The following is a 21,051-nucleotide window of genomic DNA, read 5'->3' on the forward strand; positions in this document are numbered from 1 at the left end:
TATACGTAACCATGGAATGACTCAACAGTAAACCAAATGTTGGCAAATCATAGTAAAATTGTCGCAGTAAACAATTAACGTGGGTGTATTGGAAAATTCAAAATATGTTGACTAATTAATTAACAAAGAAATACATATCTAGTACATTAATCTAAAGGTGAGAAAAAAAACGACAAAATATTTCCACACCTTCGGCTATCATTGACAGTAGAATGCTGTGAGCTCTTCTAACTTTTGATTTTGCAACTCCTGACGTTTCATTAAGACTTCATTTTCACTGAAAACCAACTGGCATTGCTTCTCCAATTGTTGCCTAGTGGATTAGAAAATTTCGTGAGAAAATAAAACCCTTCCGAAAAAAAAGCAAGTGGCTTGTTGCGAGTAAGTAGTCAAACGCGGCTAATCATGCAGATTTTCTTCGGAAAGAAATTGCGTATTCTCAAATTTTTAAAGGAAACAAGAAAATTTGTTTTGCTCCCGTTACACATGTACTTAATCTTTACTTTATTAAAACGGTAAGCCTTATCTTATATAGACAAACAGGCCAAAATTGTTTCACAAATAACCTCGGTTTTGATGAAACATTCCCTCCTTTTCCCAATTTAGATTATAAGAACTCCAGATTTTCTCGTTCGTTATTAAAAACACGAAATGTCCACTGTCTGAATAAATTATAAATTTTATAGTGATTTTTTCAAAAGTATTTCCCAATTGGAAAGTAGCTCTTTGGTAAAGAACACCTGGGGCCAGTTGCTCGAAAGGCGTTTAGCTTAAACGGTGGATAAGCCAAAGTTTAAAAATACTCTCATACATCTCGTGAATGACTGAACCTGCATCTTATGCATTCAATGTGTACTTCCATTGAGAATTAAACTATATTTGCATCGAAATATTACAGCTCAGTTGTTCAATAAATAGATCATTTTGTTTTCTATTTTAGACTTATCCACCGTTTAAGCTAAACGCCTTTTGAACAACCGGCCCCTGCACGACTTTTTAAAACCATATGCAGAAAGATTTTTTATACAGGCACCAATGAACTAAGGGGCTGTTTACATGAGCCCGGTTACCCGAAATTCAACGAAGCGTGAGAGGACTTTGAGGTATTGAAATAAGTGTTTATGACACCAAACAAGCACATGCTATTGTTGTGGTGATTATACGACTGCCAGGATCATGTTATCTGCTCATTTCAATACCTTAAATTCATCTCACGCTTCGTTGAATGTAAACAGCCCGTAATTTTGCAGTTTTGTGCAATTCATTCTCCGTCATAGCCGGGACAAATGAAAGCTTCTCAACCTTACACAATATAAAGTCAAGAAAGCATTAAAGACATAGTTCGTACTAAATATGCTGGTTATTTTGATCTCTCATTAGGAAGACAATAAAACTGCAGGTTGCAATTGTTTCTCCATTTTTGGGGGGATCTAAAAACTGTTCTACAGTTCTCTTTTATGCGTACAGAAAATTTTAAACAATTTTATTATTTCTTTTAAAATCAAAAACTACATAAGTAAATAAAATCATTTTTCATTCACGCATTTGTAAAATTTTTAAAGTGCATGTTAATATCACACGGTTGCGCATTTTGAATACATCAAAAGGTATTTTTAAAAAAAATACGCAAAATATTTTGTTGCTGCAATGGTCTATTAGCCTTTAAAGTTACCGCACGTGACGTCAAATCGGAAATTTCGTACAACTTAAACAAAAGAAAACTGATTTGCAATGCCGTTATACCCACACGCGCGTTCAAAATTCCACATTGAAAACACATTTAGCGACATATATAGATAACGAAATTCACAGTTCTTACCATTTCATTAGCAGCATCCCTTTCTAAAGTTGTCTTTTCAGCCTACACACGCACAAAGAAGACGTTCAGAGAACGGTTGTACAAAGTTGAACCTCAATTGGTTCATTATATCTCATAGACACTAATACGGATTAGTTCCACTTACCACTTTTAGTACTTCACTTAGGGTGTTTTGCCCGGCAGCCTCCCTTTGATGAAGATGGGAAAATTGTTCTTTAAGAAGTACAGTCTTACGCTCATTTTTTCTAAGATAGAAAGGAAAAAGCATCTCTTCGATATACAGCGAGAAACAAGCAAAAGAAAACGCTTTGCAAGTACAGGCGATGCTCAAATCTCAAAATGCGATGACTTAATTCTGGAACATACTCAAGACAGATGACAAGTCATTATGAATGCATGCAAAACGATATCGAGCTTTCGTCCAACCGGGCACGTGTTATACATGTGATGTGTGACCATACCTTTGAAATTCTGTGAAACTGTGAATCTCTGTTTCTAATTGCGCATTAACCAACTTACAATCTGCAATGAGATAGTAAATCATATAATAATGAAAACAGCATTGCCTGGTGTTTCCCAATCGAGGGACACAAGGACAGCATCAACTAGCGTTGAACCAATTTTTGGGATATTACCTAATTTCTGAACTACGCAAAGGTACTGAAGTTCAAAAGTCGAAGACGACGAGTGGGTGAGACTAAAATTTCATATTCAAGTACGTAGGTACGTATCCGGACGTATCTTTAAATCACTGTTCGAAACATGCCAATTGCTGTACGATCTGTTTCAAAATTAACCTCTAATGAATCGCAAGTGCTGTAAAACAACTTGCAGAGGTTATAGACATAGCTGCAATGTTACCTGCTAATTGCATCGACAGATTGTTATTCTCATTTCGCAGACCCTAAAACGAAAGTGGAATAAAATCGTAATTACGAAAGCAATATATAATTAATGGTATTTAAAAACGAACCTGCAGCTGAGAAGCGAGGGAGTTGATTTCTTCTTGCGTCTTTTCCCGTAATTCACTCAACTTTCTAAGAACAGAAACACCACGTGAGAGTGGAGAACCAAAGAGAATCATCGCGATTCTGAGAAAGGTGGAATTTTTGTTTGAAATAATTTAGAACCGCGAGTGGGCAATTACCGCGTGTATACGTAACCATGGAATGACTCAACAGTAAACCAAATGTTGGCAAATCATAGTAAAATTGTCGCAGTAAACAATTAACGTGGGTGTATTGGAAAATTCAAAATATGTTGACTAATTAATTAACAAAGAAATACATATCTAGTACATTAATCTAAAGGTGAGAAAAAAAACGACAAAATATTTCCACACCTTCGGCTATCATTGACAGTAGAATGCTGTGAGCTCTTCTAACTTTTGATTTTGCAACTCCTGACGTTTCATTAAGACTTCATTTTCACTGAAAACCAACTGGCATTGCTTCTCCAATTGTTGCCTAGTGGATTAGAAAATTTCGTGAGAAAATAAAACCCTTCCGAAAAAAAAGCAAGTGGCTTGTTGCGAGTAAGTAGTCAAACGCGGCTAATCATGCAGATTTTCTTCGGAAAGAAATTGCGTATTCTCAAATTTTTAAAGGAAACAAGAAAATTTGTTTTGCTCCCGTTACACATGTACTTAATCTTTACTTTATTAAAACGGTAAGCCTTATCTTATATAGACAAACAGCCAAAATTGTTCACAAATAACCTCGGTTTTGATGAAACATTCCCTCCTTTTCCTAATTTAGATTATAAGAACTCCAGATTTTCTCGTTCGTTATTAAAAACACGAAATGTCCACTGTCTGAATAAATTATAAATTTTATAGTGATTTTTTCAAAAGTATTTCCCAATTGGAAAGTAGCTCTTTGGTAAAGAACACCTGGGGCCAGTTGCTCGAAAGGCGTTTAGCTTAAACGGTGGATAAGCCAAAGTTTAAAAATACTCTCATACATCTCGTGAATGACTGAACCTGCATCTTATGCATTCAATGTGTACTTCCATTGAGAATTAAACTATATTTGCATCGAAATATTACAGCTCAGTTGTTCAATAAATAGATCATTCTGTTTTCTATTTTAGACTTATCCACCGTTTAAGCTAAACGCCTTTTGAACAACCGGCCCCTGCACGACTTTTTAAAACCATATGCAGAAAGATTTTAATCAGGCACCAATGAACTAAGGGGCTGTTTACATGAGCCCGGTTACCCGAAATTCAACGAAGCGTGAGAGGACTTTGAGGTATTGAAATAAGTGTTTATGACACCAAACAAGCACATGCTATTTTTGTGGTGATTATACGACTGCCAGGATCATGTTATCTGCTCATTTCAATACCTTAAATTTCATCTCACGCTTCGTTGAATGTAAACAGCCCGTAATTTTGCAGTTTTGTGCAATTCATTCTCCGTCATAGCCGGGACAAATGAAAGCTTCTCAACCTTACACAATATAAAGTCAAGAAAGCATTAAAGACATAGTTTGTACTAAATATGCTGGTTATTTTGATCTCTCATTAGGAAGACAATAAAACTGCAGGTTGCAATTGTTTCTCCATTTTTGGGGGGATCTAAAAACTGTTCTACAGTTCTCTTTTATGCGTACAGAAAATTTTAAACAATTTTATTATTTCTTTTAAAATCAAAAACTACATAAGTAAATAAAATCATTTTTCATTCACGCATTTGTAAAATTTTTAAAGTGCATGTTAATATCACACGGTTGCGCATTTTGAATACATCAAAAGGTATTTTTAAAAAAATACGCAAAATATTTTGTTGCTGCAATGGTCTATTAGCCTTTAAAGTTACCGCACGTGACGTCAAATCGGAAATTTCGTACAACTTAAACAAAAGAAAACTGATTTGCAATGCCGTTATACCCACACGCGCGTTCAAAATTCCACATTGAAAACACATTTAGCGACATATATAGATAACGAAATTCACAGTTCTTACCATTTCATTAGCAGCATCCCTTTCTAAAGTTGTCTTTTCAGCCTACACACGCACAAAGAAGACGTTCAGAGAACGGTTGTACAAAGTTGAACCTCAATTGGTTCATTATATCTCATAGACACTAATACGGATTAGTTCCACTTACCACTTTTAGTACTTCACTTAGGGTGTTTTGCCCGGCAGCCTCCCTTTGATGAAGATGGGAAAATTGTTCTTTAAGAAGTACAGTCTTACGCTCATTTTTTCTAAGATAGAAAGGAAAAAGCATCTCTTCGATATACAGCGAGAAACAAGCAAAAGAAAACGCTTTGCAAGTACAGGCGATGCTCAAATCTCAAAATGCGATGACTTAATTCTGGAACATACTCAAGACAGATGACAAGTCATTATGAATGCATGCAAAACGATATCGAGCTTTCGTCCAACCGGGCACGTGTTATACATGTGATGTGTGACCATACCTTTGAAATTCTGTGAAACTGTGAATCTCTGTTTCTAATTGCGCATTAACCAACTTACAATCTGCAATGAGATAGTAAATCATATAATAATGAAAACAGCATTGCCTGTTTCCCAATCGAGGGACACAAGGACAGCATCAACTAGCGTTGAACCAATTTTTGGATATTCCTAATTTCTGAACTACGCAAAGGTACTGAAGTTCAAAAGTCGAAGACGACGAGTGGGTGAGACTAAAATTTCATATTCAAGTACGTAGGTACGTATCCGGACGTATCTTTAAATCACTGTTCGAAACATGCCAATTGCTGTACGATCTGTTTCAAAACCTCTAATGAATCGCAAGTGCTGTAAAACAACTTGCAGAGGTTATAGACATAGCTGCAATGTTACCTGCTAATTGCATCGACAGATTGTTATTCTCATTTCGCAGACCCTAAAACGAAAGTGGAATAAAATCGTAATTACGAAAGCAATATATAATTAATGGTATTTAAAAACGAACCTGCAGCTGAGAAGCGAGGGAGTTGATTTCTTCTTGCGTCTTTTCCCGTAATTCACTCAACTTTCTAAGAACAGAAACACCACGTGAGAGTGGAGAACCAAAGAGAATCATCGCGATTCTGAGAAAGGTGGAATTTTTGTTTGAAATAATTTAGAACCGCGAGTGGGCAATTACCGCGTGTATACGTAACCATGGAATGACTCAACAGTAAACCAAATGTTGGCAAATCATAGTAAAATTGTCGCAGTAAACAATTAACGTGGGTGTATTGGAAAATTCAAAATATGTTGACTAATTAATTAACAAAGAAATACATATCTAGTACATTAATCTAAAGGTGAGAAAAAAAACGACAAAATATTTCCACACCTTCGGCTATCATTGACAGTAGAATGCTGTGAGCTCTTCTAACTTTTGATTTTGCAACTCCTGACGTTTCATTAAGACTTCATTTTCACTGAAAACCAACTGGCATTGCTTCTCCAATTGTTGCCTAGTGGATTAGAAAATTTCGTGAGAAAATAAAACCCTTCCGAAAAAAAGCAAGTGGCTTGTTGCGAGTAAGTAGTCAAACGCGGCTAATCATGCAGATTTTCTTCGGAAAGAAATTGCGTATTCTCAAATTTTTAAAGGAAACAAGAAAATTTGTTTTGCTCCCGTTACACATGTACTTAATCTTTACTTTATTAAAACGGTAAGCCTTATCTTATATAGACAAACAGGCCAAAATTGTTCACAAATAACCTCGGTTTTGATGAAACATTCCCTCCTTTCCCAATTTAGATTATAAGAACTCCAGATTTTCTCGTTCGTTATTAAAAACACGAAATGTCCACTGTCTGAATAAATTATAAATTTTATAGTGATTTTTTCAAAAGTATTTCCCAATTGGAAAGTAGCTCTTTGGTAAAAACACCTGGGGCCAGTTGCTCGAAAGGCGTTTAGCTTAAACGGTGGATAAGCCAAAGTTTAAAAATACTCTCATACATCTCGTGAATGACTGAACCTGCATCTTATGCATTCAATGTGTACTTCCATTGAGAATTAAACTATATTTGCATCGAAATATTACAGCTCAGTTGTTCAATAAATAGATCATTTTGTTTTCTATTTTAGACTTATCCACCGTTAAGCTAAACGCCTTTTGAACAACCGGCCCCTGCACGACTTTTTAAAACCATATGCAGAAAGATTTTATACAGGCACAATGAACTAAGGGGCTGTTTACATGAGCCCCGGTTACCCGAAATTCAACGAAGCGTGAGAGGACTTTGAGGTATTGAAATAAGTGTTTATGACACCAAACAAGCACATGCTATTGTTGTGGTGATTATACGACTGCCAGGATCATGTTATCTGCTCATTTCAATACCTTAAATTCATCTCACGCTTCGTTGAATGTAAACAGCCCGTAATTTTGCAGTTTTGTGCAATTCATTCTCCGTCATAGCCGGGACAAATGAAAGCTTCTCAACCTTACACAATATAAAGTCAAGAAAGCATTAAAGACATAGTTTGTACTAAATATGCTGGTTATTTTGATCTCTCATTAGGAAGACAATAAAACTGCAGGTTGCAATTGTTTCTCCATTTTTGGGGGGATCTAAAAACTGTTCTACAGTTCTCTTTTATGCGTACAGAAAATTTTAAACAATTTTATTATTTCTTTTAAAATCAAAAACTACATAAGTAAATAAAATCATTTTTCATTCACGCATTTGTAAAATTTTTAAAGTGCATGTTAATATCACACGGTTGCGCATTTTGAATACATCAAAAGGTATTTTTAAAAAAAATACGCAAAATATTTTGTTGCTGCAATGGTCTATTAGCCTTTAAAGTTACCGCACGTGACGTCAAATCGGAAATTTCGTACAACTTAAACAAAAGAAAACTGATTTGCAATGCCGTTATACCCACACGCGCGTTCAAAATTCCACATTGAAAACACATTTAGCGACATATATAGATAACGAAATTCACAGTTCTTACCATTTCATTAGCAGCATCCCTTTCTAAAGTTGTCTTTTCGCCTACACACGCACAAAGAAGACGTTCAGAGACGGTTGTACAAGTTGAACCTCAATTGTTCATTATATCTCATAGACACTAATACGGATTAGTTCCACTTACCACTTTTAGTACTTCACTTGGGTGTTTTGCCCGGCAGCCTCCCTTTGATGAAGATGGGAAATTGTTCTTTAAGAGTACAGTCTTACGCTCATTTTTTCTAAGATAGAAAGGAAAAAGCATCTCTTCGATATACAGCGAGAAACAAGCAAAAGAAAACGCTTTGCAAGTACAGGCGATGCTCAATCTTCAAATGCGATGACTTAATTCTGGAACATACTCAAGACAGATGACAGTCATTATGAATGCATGCAAACGATATCGAGCTTTCGTCCAACCGGCACGTGTTTACATGTGATGTGTGCCATACCTTTGAATTCTGTGAAACTGTGAATCTCTGTTTCTAATTGCGCATTAACCAACTTACAATCTGCAATGAGATAGTAAATCATATATAATGAAACAGCATTGCCTGGTGTTTCCCAATCGAGGGACACAGGACAGCATCAACTAGCGTTGAACCAATTTTTGGGATATTACCTAATTTCTGAACTACGCAAGGTACTGAAGTTCAAAAGTCGAGACGACGAGTGGGTGAGACTAAAATTTCATATTCAAGTACGTAGGTACGTATCCGGACGTATCTTTAATCACTGTTCGAACATGCCAATTGCTGTACGATCTGTTTAAAATTAACCTCTAATGAATCGCAAGTGCTGTAAACAACTTGCAGAGGTATAGACATAGCTGCAATGTTACCTGCTAATTGCATCGACAGATTGTTATTCTCATTTCGCGACCCTAAAACGAAAGTGGAATAAAATCGTAATTACGAAAGCAATATATTAATTATGGTATTTAAAAACGAACCTGCAGCTGAGAAGCGAGGGAGTTGATTTCTTCTTGCGTCTTTCCCGTAATTCACTCAACTTTCTAGAACAGAAACACCACGTGAGAGTGGAGAACCAAGAGAATCATCGCGATTTGAGAAAGGTGGAATTTTTGTTTGAAATAATTTAGAACCGCGGGGCAATTACCGCGTGTATACGTAACCATGGAATGACTCAACAGTAAACCAAATGTTGGCAATCATAGTAAAATTGTCGCAGTAAACAATTAACGTGGGTGTATTGGAAAATTCAAATATGTTGACTAATTAATTAACAAAGAAATACATATCTAGTACATTAATCTAAAGGTGAGAAAAAAAACGAAATATTTCCACACCTTCGGCTATCATTGACAGAATGCTGTGAGCTCTTCTAACTTTTGATTTTTGCAACTCCTGACGTTTCATTAAGACTTCATTTTCACTGAAAACCAACTGGCATTGCTTCTCCAATTGTTGCCTAGTGGATTAGAAAATTTCGTGAAAAATAAAACCCTTCCGAAAAAAAAGCAAGTGGCTTGTTGCGAGTAAGTAGTCAAACGCGGCTAATCATGCAGATTTTCTTCGGAAAGAAATTGCGTATTCTCAAATTTTTAAAGGAAACAAGAAAATTTGTTTTGCTCCCGTTACACATGTACTTAATCTTTACTTTATTAAAACGGTAAGCCTTATCTTATATAGACAAACAGGCCAAAATTGTTTCAAATAACCTCGGTTTTGATGAAACATTCCCTCCTTTTCCCAATTAGATTATAAGAACTCCAGATTTTCTCGTTCGTTATTAAAAACACGAAATGTCCACTGTCTGAATAAATTATAAATTTTATAGTTTTTTCAAAAGTATTTCCCAATTGGAAAGTAGCTCTTTGGTAAAGAACACCTGGGCCAGTTGCTCGAAAGGCGTTTAGCTTAAACGGTGGATAAGCCAAAGTTTAAAAATACTCTCATACATCTCGTGAATGACTGAACCTGCATCTTATGCATTCAATGTGTACTTCCATTGAGAATTAAACTATATTTGCATCGAAATATTACAGCTCAGTTGTTCAATAAATAGATCATTTTGTTTTCTATTTTAGACTTATCCACCGTTTAAGCTAAACGCCTTTTGAACAACCGGCCCCTGCACGACTTTTTAAAACCATATGCAGAAAGATTTTTTATACAGGCACCAATGAACTAAGGGCTGTTTACATGAGCCCGGTTACCCGAAATTCAACGAAGCGTGAGAGGACTTTGAGGTATTGAAATAAGTGTTTATGACACCAAACAAGCACATGCTATTGTTGTGGTGATTATACGACTGCCAGGATCATGTTATCTGCTCATTTCAATACCTTAAATTCATCTCACGCTTCGTGAATGTAAACAGCCCGTAATTTTGCAGTTTTGTGCAATTCATTCTCCGTCATAGCCGGGACAAATGAAAGCTTCTCAACCTTACACAATATAAAGTCAAGAAAGCATTAAAGACATAGTTTGTACTAAATATGCTGGTTATTTTGATCTCTCATTAGGAAGACAATAAAACTGCAGGTTGCAATTGTTTCTCCATTTTTGGGGGGATCTAAAAACTGTTCTACAGTTCTCTTTTATGCGTACAGAAAATTTTAAACAATTTTATTATTTCTTTTAAAATCAAAAACTACATAAGTAAATAAAATCATTTTTCATTCACGCATTTGTAAAATTTTTAAAGTGCATGTTAATATCACACGGTTGCGCATTTTGAATACATCAAAATTTTTAAAAAAAATACGCAAAATATTTTGTTGCCAATGGTCTATTAGCCTTTAAAGTTACCGCACGTGACGTCAAATCGGAAATTTCGTACAACTTAACAAAAGAAAACTGATTTGCAATGCCGTTATACCCACACGCGCGTTCAAAATTCCACATTGAAAACACATTTAGCGACATATATAGATAACGAAATTCACAGTTCTTACCATTTCATTAGCAGCATCCCTTTCTAAAGTTGTCTTTCAGCCTACACACGCACAAAGAAGACGTTCAGAGAACGGTTGTACAAAGTTGAACCTCAATTGGTTCATTATATCTCATAGACACTAATACGGATTAGTTCCACTTACCACTTTTAGTACTTCACTTAGGGTGTTTGCCCGGCAGCCTCCCTTTGATGAAGATGGGAAAATTGTTCTTTAAGAAGTACAGTCTTACGCTCATTTTTTCTAAGATAGAAAAAAAAGCATCTCTTCGATATACAGCGAGAAACAAGCAAAAGAAAACGCTTTGCAAGTACAGGCGATGCTCAAATCTCAAAATGCGATGACTTAATTCTGGAACATACTCAAGACAGATGACAAGTCATTATGAATGCATGCAAAACGATATCGAGCTTTCGTCCAACCGGGCACGTGTTATACATGTGATGTGTGACCATACCTTTGAAATTCTGTGAAACTGTGAATCTCTGTTTCTAATTGCGCATTAACCAACTTACAATCTGCAATGAGATAGTAAATCATATAATAATGAAAACAGCATTGCCTGGTGTTTCCCAATCGAGGGACACAAAGACAGCATCAACTAGCGTTGAACCAATTTTTGGGATATTACCTAATTTCTGAACTACGCAAAGGTACTGAAGTTCAAAAGTCGAAGACGACGAGTGGGTGAGACTAAAATTTCATATTCAAGTACGTAGGTACGTATCCGGACGTATCTTTAAATCACTGTTCGAAACATGCCAATTGCTGTACGATCTGTTTAAAATTAACCTCTAATGAATCGCAAGTGCTGTAAAACAACTTGCAGAGGTTATAGACATAGCTGCAATGTTACCTGCTAATTGCATCGACAGATTGTTATTCTCATTTCGCAGACCCTAAAACGAAAGTGGAATAAAATCGTAATTACGAAAGCAATATAATTAATGGTATTTAAAAACGAACCTGCAGCTGAGAAGCGAGGGAGTTGATTTCTTCTTGCGTCTTTTCCCGTAATTCACTCAACTTTCTAAGAACAGAAACACCACGTGAGAGTGGAGAACCAAAGAGAATCATCGCGATTCTGAGAAAGGTGGAATTTTTGTTTGAAATAATTTAGAACCGCGAGTGGGCAATTACCGCGTGTATACGTAACCATGGAATGACTCAACAGTAAACCAAATGTTGGCAAATCATAGTAAAATTGTCGCAGTAAACAATTAACGTGGGTGTATTGGAAAATTCAAAATATGTTGACTAATTAATTAACAAAGAAATACATATCTAGTACATTAATCTAAAGGTGAGAAAAAAAACGACAAAATATTTCCACACCTTCGGCTATCATTGACAGTAGAATGCTGTGAGCTCTTCTAACTTTTGATTTTGCAACTCCTGACGTTTCATTAAGACTTCATTTTCACTGAAAACCAACTGGCATTGCTTCTCCAATTGTTGCCTAGTGGATTAGAAAATTTCGTGAGAAAATAAAACCCTTCCGAAAAAAAAGCAAGTGGCTTGTTGCGAGTAAGTAGTCAAACGCGGCTAATCATGCAGATTTTCTTCGGAAAGAAATTGCGTATTCTCAAATTTTTAAAGGAAACAAGAAAATTTGTTTTGCTCCCGTTACACATGTACTTAATCTTTACTTTATTAAAACGGTAAGCCTTATCTTATATAGACAAACAGGCCAAAATTGTTTCACAAATAACCTCGGTTTTGATGAAACATTCCCTCCTTTTCCCAATTTAGATTATAAGAACTCCAGATTTTCTCGTTCGTTATTAAAAACACGAAATGTCCACTGTCTGAATAAATTATAAATTTTATAGTGATTTTTCAAAAGTATTTCCCAATTGGAAAGTAGCTCTTTGGTAAAGAACACCTGGGGCCAGTTGCTCGAAAGGCGTTTAGCTTAAACGGTGGATAAGCCAAAGTTTAAAAATACTCTCATACATCTCGTGAATGACTGAACCTGCATCTTATGCATTCAATGTGTACTTCCATTGAGAATTAAACTATATTTGCATCGAAATATTACAGCTCAGTTGTTCAATAAATAGATCATTTTGTTTTCTATTTTAGACTTATCCACCGTTTAAGCTAAACGCCTTTTGAACAACCGGCCCCTGCACGACTTTTTAAAACCATATGCAGAAAGATTTTTTATACAGGCACCAATGAACTAAGGGGCTGTTTACATGAGCCCGGTTACCCGAAATTCAACGAAGCGTGAGAGGACTTTGAGGTATTGAAATAAGTGTTTATGACACCAAACAAGCACATGCTATTGTTGTGGTGATTATACGACTGCCAGGATCATGTTATCTGCTCATTTCAATACCTTAAATTCATCTCACGCTTCGTGAATGTAAACAGCCCGTAATTTTGCAGTTTTGTGCAATTCATTCTCCGTCATAGCCGGGACAAATGAAAGCTTCTCAACCTTACACAATATAAAGTCAAGAAAGCATTAAAGACATAGTTTGTACTAAATATGCTGGTTATTTTGATCTCTCATTAGGAAGACAATAAAACTGCAGGTTGCAATTGTTTCTCCATTTTTGGGGGGATCTAAAAACTGTTCTACAGTTCTCTTTTATGCGTACAGAAAATTTTAAACAATTTTATTATTTCTTTTAAAATCAAAAAACATAAGTAAATAAAATCATTTTTCATTCACGCATTTGTAAAATTTTTAAAGTGCATGTTAATATCACACGGTTGCGCATTTTGAATACATCAAAAGGTATTTTTAAAAAAAATACGCAAAATATTTTGTTGCTGCAATGGTCTATTAGCCTTTAAAGTTACCGCACGTGACGTCAAATCGGAAATTTCGTACAACTTAAACAAAAGAAAACTGATTTGCAATGCCGTTATACCCACACGCGCGTTCAAAATTCCACATTGAAAACACATTTAGCGACATATATAGATAACGAAATTCACAGTTCTTACCATTTCATTAGCAGCATCCCTTTCTAAAGTTGTCTTTTCAGCCTACACACGCACAAAGAAGACGTTCAGAGAACGGTTGTACAAAGTTGAACCTCAATTGGTTCATTATATCTCATAGACACTAATACGGATTAGTTCCACTTACCACTTTTAGTACTTCACTTAGGGTGTTTTGCCCGGCAGCCTCCCTTTGATGAAGATGGGAAAATTGTTCTTTAAGAAGTACAGTCTTACGCTCATTTTTTCTAAGATAGAAAGGAAAAAGCATCTCTTCGATATACAGCGAGAAACAAGCAAAAGAAAACGCTTTGCAAGTACAGGCGATGCTCAAATCTCAAAATGCGATGACTTAATTCTGGAACATACTCAAGACAGATGACAAGTCATTATGAATGCATGCAAAACGATATCGAGCTTTCGTCCAACCGGGCACGTGTTATACATGTGATGTGTGACCATACCTTTGAAATTCTGTGAAACTGTGAATCTCTGTTTCTAATTGCGCATTAACCAACTTACAATCTGCAATGAGATAGTAAATCATATAATAATGAAAACAGCATTGCCTGGTGTTTCCCAATCGAGGGACACAAGGACAGCATCAACTAGCGTTGAACCAATTTTTGGGATATTACCTAATTTCTGAACTACGCAAAGGTACTGAAGTTCAAAAGTCGAAGACGACGAGTGGGTGAGACTAAAATTTCATATTCAAGTACGTAGGTACGTATCCGGACGTATCTTTAAATCACTGTTCGAAACATGCCAATTGCTGTACGATCTGTTTAAAATTAACCTCTAATGAATCGCAAGTGCTGTAAAACAACTTGCAGAGGTTATAGACATAGCTGCAATGTTACCTGCTAATTGCATCGACAGATTGTTATTCTCATTTCGCAGACCCTAAAACGAAAGTGGAATAAAATCGTAATTACGAAAGCAATATATAATTAATGGTATTTAAAAACGAACCTGCAGCTGAGAAGCGAGGGAGTTGATTTCTTCTTGCGTCTTTTCCCGTAATTCACTCAACTTTCTAAGAACAGAAACACCACGTGAGAGTGGAGAACCAAAGAGAATCATCGCGATTCTGAGAAAGGTGGAATTTTTGTTTGAAATAATTTAGAACCGCGAGTGGGCAATTACCGCGTGTATACGTAACCATGGAATGACTCAACAGTAAACCAAATGTTGGCAAATCATAGTAAAATTGTCGCAGTAAACAATTAACGTGGGTGTATTGGAAAATTCAAAATATGTTGACTAATTAATTAACAAAGAAATACATATCTAGTACATTAATCTAAAGGTGAGAAAAAAAACGACAAAATATTTCCACACCTTCGGCTATCATTGACAGTAGAATGCTGTGAGCTCTTCTAACTTTTGATTTTGCAACTCCTGACGTTTCATTAAGACTTCATTTTCACTGAAAACCAACTGGCATTGCTTCTCCAATTGTTGCCTAGTGGATTAGAAAATTTCGTGAGAAAATAAAACCCTTCCGAAAAAAAAGCAAGTGGCTTGTTGCGAGTAAGTAGTCAAACGCGGCTAATCATGCAGATTTTCTTCGGAAAGAAATTGCGTATTCTCAATTTTTAAAGGAAACAAGAAAATTTGTTTTGCTCCCGTTACACATGTACTTAATCTTTACTTTATTAAAACGGTAAGCCTTATCTTATATAGACAAACAGGCCAAAATTGTTTCACAAATAACCTCGGTTTTGATGAAACATTCCCTCCTTTTCCCAATTTAGATTATAAGAACTCCAGATTTTCTCGTTCGTTATTAAAAACACGAAATGTCCACTGTCTGAATAAATTATAAATTTTATAGTGATTTTTCAAAAGTATTTCCCAATTGGAAAGTAGCTCTTTGGTAAAGAACACCTGGGGCCAGTTGCTCGAAAGGCGTTTAGCTTAAACGGTGGATAAGCCAAAGTTTAAAAATACTCTCATACATCTCGTGAATGACTGAACCTGCATCTTATGCATTCAATGTGTACTTCCATTGAGAATTAAACTATATTTGCATCGAAATATTACAGCTCAGTTGTTCAATAAATAGATCATTTTTTTTCTATTTTAGACTTATCCACCGTTTAAGCTAAACGCCTTTTGAACAACCGGCCCCTGCACGACTTTTTAAAACCATATGCAGAAAGATTTTTTATACAGGCACCAATGAACTAAGGGGCTGTTTACATGAGCCCGGTTACCCGAAATTCAACGAAGCGTGAGAGGACTTTGAGGTATTGAAATAAGTGTTTATGACACCAAACAAGCACATGCTATTGTTGTGGTGATTATACGACTGCCAGGATCATGTTATCTGCTCATTTCAATACCTTAAATTCATCTCACGCTTCGTTGAATGTAAACAGCCCGTAATTTTGCAGTTTTGTGCAATTCATTCTCCGTCATAGCCGGGACAAATGAAAGCTTCTCAACCTTACACAATATAAAGTCAAGAAAGCATTAAAGACATAGTTTGTACTAAATATGCTGGTTATTTTGATCTCTCATTAGGAAGACAATAAAACTGCAGGTTGCAATTGTTTCTCCATTTTTGGGGGATCTAAAAACTGTTCTACAGTTCTCTTTTATGCGTACAGAAAATTTTAAACAATTTTATTATTTCTTTTAAAATCAAAAACTACATAAGTAAATAAAATCATTTTTCATTCACGCATTTGTAAAATTTTTAAAGTGCATGTTAATATCACACGGTTGCGCATTTTGAATACATCAAAAGGTATTTTTAAAAAAAATACGCAAAATATTTTGTTGCTGCAATGGTCTATTAGCCTTTAAAGTTACCGCACGTGACGTCAAATCGGAAATTTCGTACAACTTAAACAAAAGAAAACTGATTTGCAATGCCGTTATACCCACACGCGCGTTCAAAATTCCACATTGAAAACACATTTAGCGACATATATAGATAACGAAATTCACAGTTCTTACCATTTCATTAGCAGCATCCCTTTCTAAAGTTGTCTTTTCAGCCTACACACGCACAAAGAAGACGTTCAGAGAACGGTTGTACAAAGTTGAACCTCAATTGGTTCATTATATCTCATAGACACTAATACGGATTAGTTCCACTTACCACTTTTAGTACTTCACTTAGGGTGTTTTGCCCGGCAGCCTCCCTTTGATGAAGATGGGAAAATTGTTCTTTAAGAAGTACAGTCTTACGCTCATTTTTTCTAAGATAGAAAGGAAAAAGCATCTCTTCGATATACAGCGAGAAACAAGCAAAAGAAAACGCTTTGCAAGTACAGGCGATGCTCAAATCTCAAAATGCGATGACTTAATTCTGGAACATACTCAAGACAGATGACAAGTCATTATGAATGCATGCAAAACGATATCGAGCTTTCGTCCAACCGGGCACGTGTTATACATGTGATGTGTGACCATACCTTTGAAATTCTGTGAAACTGTGAATCTCTGTTTCTAATTGCGCATTAACCAACTTACAATCTGCAATGAGATAGTAAATCATATAATAATGAAAACAGCATTGCCTGGTGTTTCCCAATCGAGGGACACAAGGACAGCATCAACTAGCGTTGAACCAATTTTTGGGATATTACCTAATTTCTGAACTACGCAAAGGTACTGAAGTTCAAAAGTCGAAGACGACGAGTGGGTGAGACTAAAATTTCATATTCAAGTACGTAGGTACGTATCCGGACGTATCTTTAAATCACTGTTCGAAACATGCCAATTGCTGTACGATCTGTTTAAAATTAACCTCTAATGAATCGCAAGTGCTGTAAAACAACTTGCAGAGGTTATAGACATAGCTGCAATGTTACCTGCTAATTGCATCGACAGATTGTTATTCTCATTTCGCAGACCCTAAAACGAAAGTGGAATAAAATCGTAATTACGAAAGCAATATATAATTAATGGTATTTAAAAACGAACCTGCAGCTGAGAAGCGAGGGAGTTGATTTCTTCTTGCGTCTTTTCCCGTAATTCACTCAACTTTCTAAGAACAGAAACACCACGTGAGAGTGGAGAACCAAAGAGAATCATCGCGATTCTGAGAAAGGTGGAATTTTTGTTTGAAATAATTTAGAACCGCGAGTGGGCAATTACCGCGTGTATACGTAACCATGGAATGACTCAACAGTAAACCAAATGTTGGCAAATCATAGTAAAATTGTCGCAGTAAACAATTAACGTGGGTGTATTGGAAAATTCAAAATATGTTGACTAATTAATTAACAAAGAAATACATATCTAGTACATTAATCTAAAGGTGAGAAAAAAAACGACAAAATATTTCCACACCTTCGGCTATCATTGACAGTAGAATGCTGTGAGCTCTTCTAACTTTTGATTTTGCAACTCCTGACGTTTCATTAAGACTTCATTTTCACTGAAAACCAACTGGCATTGCTTCTCCAATTGTTGCCTAGTGGATTAGAAAATTTCGTGAGAAAATAAAACCCTTCCGAAAAAAAAGCAAGTGGCTTGTTGCGAGTAAGTAGTCAAACGCGGCTAATCATGCAGATTTTCTTCGGAAAGAAATTGCGTATTCTCAAATTTTTAAAGGAAACAAGAAAATTTGTTTTGCTCCCGTTACACATGTACTTAATCTTTACTTTATTAAAACGGTAAGCCTTATCTTATATAGACAAACAGGCCAAAATTGTTTCACAAATAACCTCGGTTTTGATGAAACATTCCCTCCTTTTCCCAATTTAGATTATAAGAACTCCAGATTTTCTCGTTCGTTATTAAAAACACGAAATGTCCACTGTCTGAATAAATTATAAATTTTATAGTGATTTTTTCAAAAGTATTTCCCAATTGGAAAGTAGCTCTTTGGTAAAGAACACCTGGGGCCAGTTGCTCGAAAGGCGTTTAGCTTAAACGGTGGATAAGCCAAAGTTTAAAAATACTCTCATACATCTCGTGAATGACTGAACCTGCATCTTATGCATTCAATGTGTACTTCCATTGAGAATTAAACTATATTTGCATCGAAATATTACAGCTCAGTTGTTCAATAAATAGATCATTTTGTTTTCTATTTTAGACTTATCCACCGTTTAAGCTAAACGCCTTTTGAACAACCGGCCCCTGCACGACTTTTTAAAACCATATGCAGAAAGATTTTTTATACAGGCACCAATGAACTAAGGGGCTGTTTACATGAGCCCGGTTACCCGAAATTCAACGAAGCGTGAGAGGACTTTGAGGTATTGAAATAAGTGTTTATGACACCAAACAAGCACATGCTATTGTTGTGGTGATTATACGACTGCCAGGATCATGTTATCTGCTCATTTCAATACCTTAAATTCATCTCACGCTTCGTTGAATGTAAACAGCCCGTAATTTTGCAGTTTTGTGCAATTCATTCTCCGTCATAGCCGGGACAAATGAAAGCTTCTCAACCTTACACAATATAAAGTCAAGAAAGCATTAAAGACATAGTTTGTACTAAATATGCTGGTTATTTTGATCTCTCATTAGGAAGACAATAAAACTGCAGGTTGCAATTGTTTCTCCATTTTTGGGGGGATCTAAAAACTGTTCTACAGTTCTCTTTTATGCGTACAGAAAATTTTAAACAATTTTATTATTTCTTTTAAAATCAAAAACTACATAAGTAAATAAAATCATTTTTCATTCACGCATTTGTAAAATTTTTAAAGTGCATGTTAATATCACACGGTTGCGCATTTTGAATACATCAAAAGGTATTTTTAAAAAAAATACGCAAAATATTTTGTTGCTGCAATGGTCTATTAGCCTTTAAAGTTACCGCACGTGACGTCAAATCGGAAATTTCGTACAACTTAAACAAAAGAAAACTGATTTGCAATGCCGTTATACCCACACGCGCGTTCAAAATTCCACATTGAAAACACATTTAGCGACATATATAGATAACGAAATTCACAGTTCTTACCATTTCATTAGCAGCATCCCTTTCTAAAGTTGTCTTTTCAGCCTACACACGCACAAAGAAGACGTTCAGAGAACGGTTGTACAAAGTTGAACCTCAATTGGTTCATTATATCTCATAGACACTAATACGGATTAGTTCCACTTACCACTTTTAGTACTTCACTTAGGGTGTTTTGCCCGGCAGCCTCCCTTTGATGAAGATGGGAAAATTGTTCTTTAAGAAGTACAGTCTTACGCTCATTTTTTCTAAGATAGAAAGGAAAAAGCATCTCTTCGATATACAGCGAGAAACAAGCAAAAGAAAACGCTTTGCAAGTACAGGCGATGCTCAAATCTCAAAATGCGATGACTTAATTCTGGAACATACTCAAGACAGATGACAAGTCATTATGAATGCATGCAAAACGATATCGAGCTTTCGTCCAACCGGGCACGTGTTATACATGTGATGTGTGACCATACCTTTGAAATTCTGTGAAACTGTGAATCTCTGTTTCTAATTGCGCATTAACCAACTTACAATCTGCAATGAGATAGTAAATCATATAATAATGAAAACAGCATTGCCTGGTGTTTCCCAATCGAGGGACACAAGGACAGCATCAACTAGCGTTGAACCAATTTTTGGGATATTACCTAATTTCTGAACTACGCAAAGGTACTGAAGTTCAAAAGTCGAAGACGACGAGTGGGTGAGACTAAAATTTCATATTCAAGTACGTAGGTACGTATCCGGACGTATCTTTAAATCACTGTTCGAAACATGCCAATTGCTGTACGATCTGTTTAAAATTAACCTCTAATGAATCGCAAGTGCTGTAAAACAACTTGCAGAGGTTATAGACATAGCTGCAATGTTACCTGCTAATTGCATCGACAGATTGTTATTCTCATTTCGCAGACCCTAAAACGAAAGTGGAATAAAATCGTAATTACGAAAGCAATATATAATTAATGGTATTTAAAAACGAACCTGCAGCTGAGAAGCGAGGGAGTTGATTTCTTCTTGCGTCTTTTCCCGTAATTCACTCAACTTTCTAAGAACAGAAACACCACGTGAGAGTGGAGAACCAAAGAGAATCATCGCGATTCTGAGAAAGGTGGAATTTTTGTTTGAAATAATTTAGAACCGCGAGTGGGCAATTACCGCGTGTATACGTAACCATGGAATGACTCAACAGTAAACCAAATGTTGGCAAATCATAGTAAAATTGTCGCAGTAAACAATTAACGTGGGTGTATTGGAAAATTCAAAATATGTTGACTAATTAATTAACAAAGAAATACATATCTAGTACATTAATCTAAAGGTGAGAAAAAAAACGACAAAATATTTCCACACCTTCGGCTATCATTGACAGTAGAATGCTGTGAGCTCTTCTAACTTTTGATTTTGCAACTCCTGACGTTTCATTAAGACTTCATTTTCACTGAAAACCAACTGGCATTGCTTCTCCAATTGTTGCCTAGTGGATTAGAAAATTTCGTGAAAAA

The 21,051-nt window shown here is 35.8% G+C and overlaps 2 long non-coding RNA genes across 2 annotated transcripts; both read right to left on the bottom strand.

The window, feature by feature from the left end:
* Positions 1 to 195: 195 nt before the first annotated feature.
* Positions 196 to 7,782, bottom strand: LOC114544574. Its single transcript, XR_003690468.1, has 14 exons — positions 7,744 to 7,782; positions 6,121 to 6,244; positions 5,752 to 5,815; positions 5,640 to 5,682; positions 5,249 to 5,309; positions 4,933 to 5,032; positions 4,788 to 4,829; positions 3,162 to 3,285; positions 2,793 to 2,856; positions 2,681 to 2,723; positions 2,281 to 2,341; positions 1,965 to 2,064; positions 1,820 to 1,861; positions 196 to 313 (listed from the first exon to the last, which is right to left on the bottom strand). It is a non-coding gene; the product is annotated as an uncharacterized LOC114544574 (long non-coding RNA).
* Positions 7,783 to 10,828: 3,046 nt separating this feature from the next.
* On the bottom strand, positions 10,829 to 21,018 carry LOC114544573. The gene is made up of 23 exons (XR_003690467.1): positions 20,900 to 21,018; positions 20,531 to 20,594; positions 20,419 to 20,461; positions 20,020 to 20,080; positions 19,704 to 19,803; positions 19,559 to 19,600; positions 17,929 to 18,052; positions 17,560 to 17,623; positions 17,448 to 17,490; positions 17,049 to 17,109; positions 16,733 to 16,832; positions 16,588 to 16,629; positions 14,962 to 15,085; positions 14,593 to 14,656; positions 14,481 to 14,523; positions 14,082 to 14,142; positions 13,766 to 13,865; positions 13,621 to 13,662; positions 11,995 to 12,118; positions 11,626 to 11,689; positions 11,516 to 11,558; positions 11,117 to 11,177; positions 10,829 to 10,902 (listed from the first exon to the last, which is right to left on the bottom strand). It is a non-coding gene; the product is annotated as an uncharacterized LOC114544573 (long non-coding RNA).
* Positions 21,019 to 21,051: the final 33 nt, after the last annotated feature.

The sequence above is a fragment of the Dendronephthya gigantea genome, unplaced genomic scaffold (assembly GCF_004324835.1).
Source record: "Dendronephthya gigantea isolate DGI-Jeju-01 unplaced genomic scaffold, DenGig_1.0 000848F, whole genome shotgun sequence".
Taxonomy (NCBI): domain Eukaryota; kingdom Metazoa; phylum Cnidaria; class Anthozoa; order Malacalcyonacea; family Nephtheidae; genus Dendronephthya; species Dendronephthya gigantea.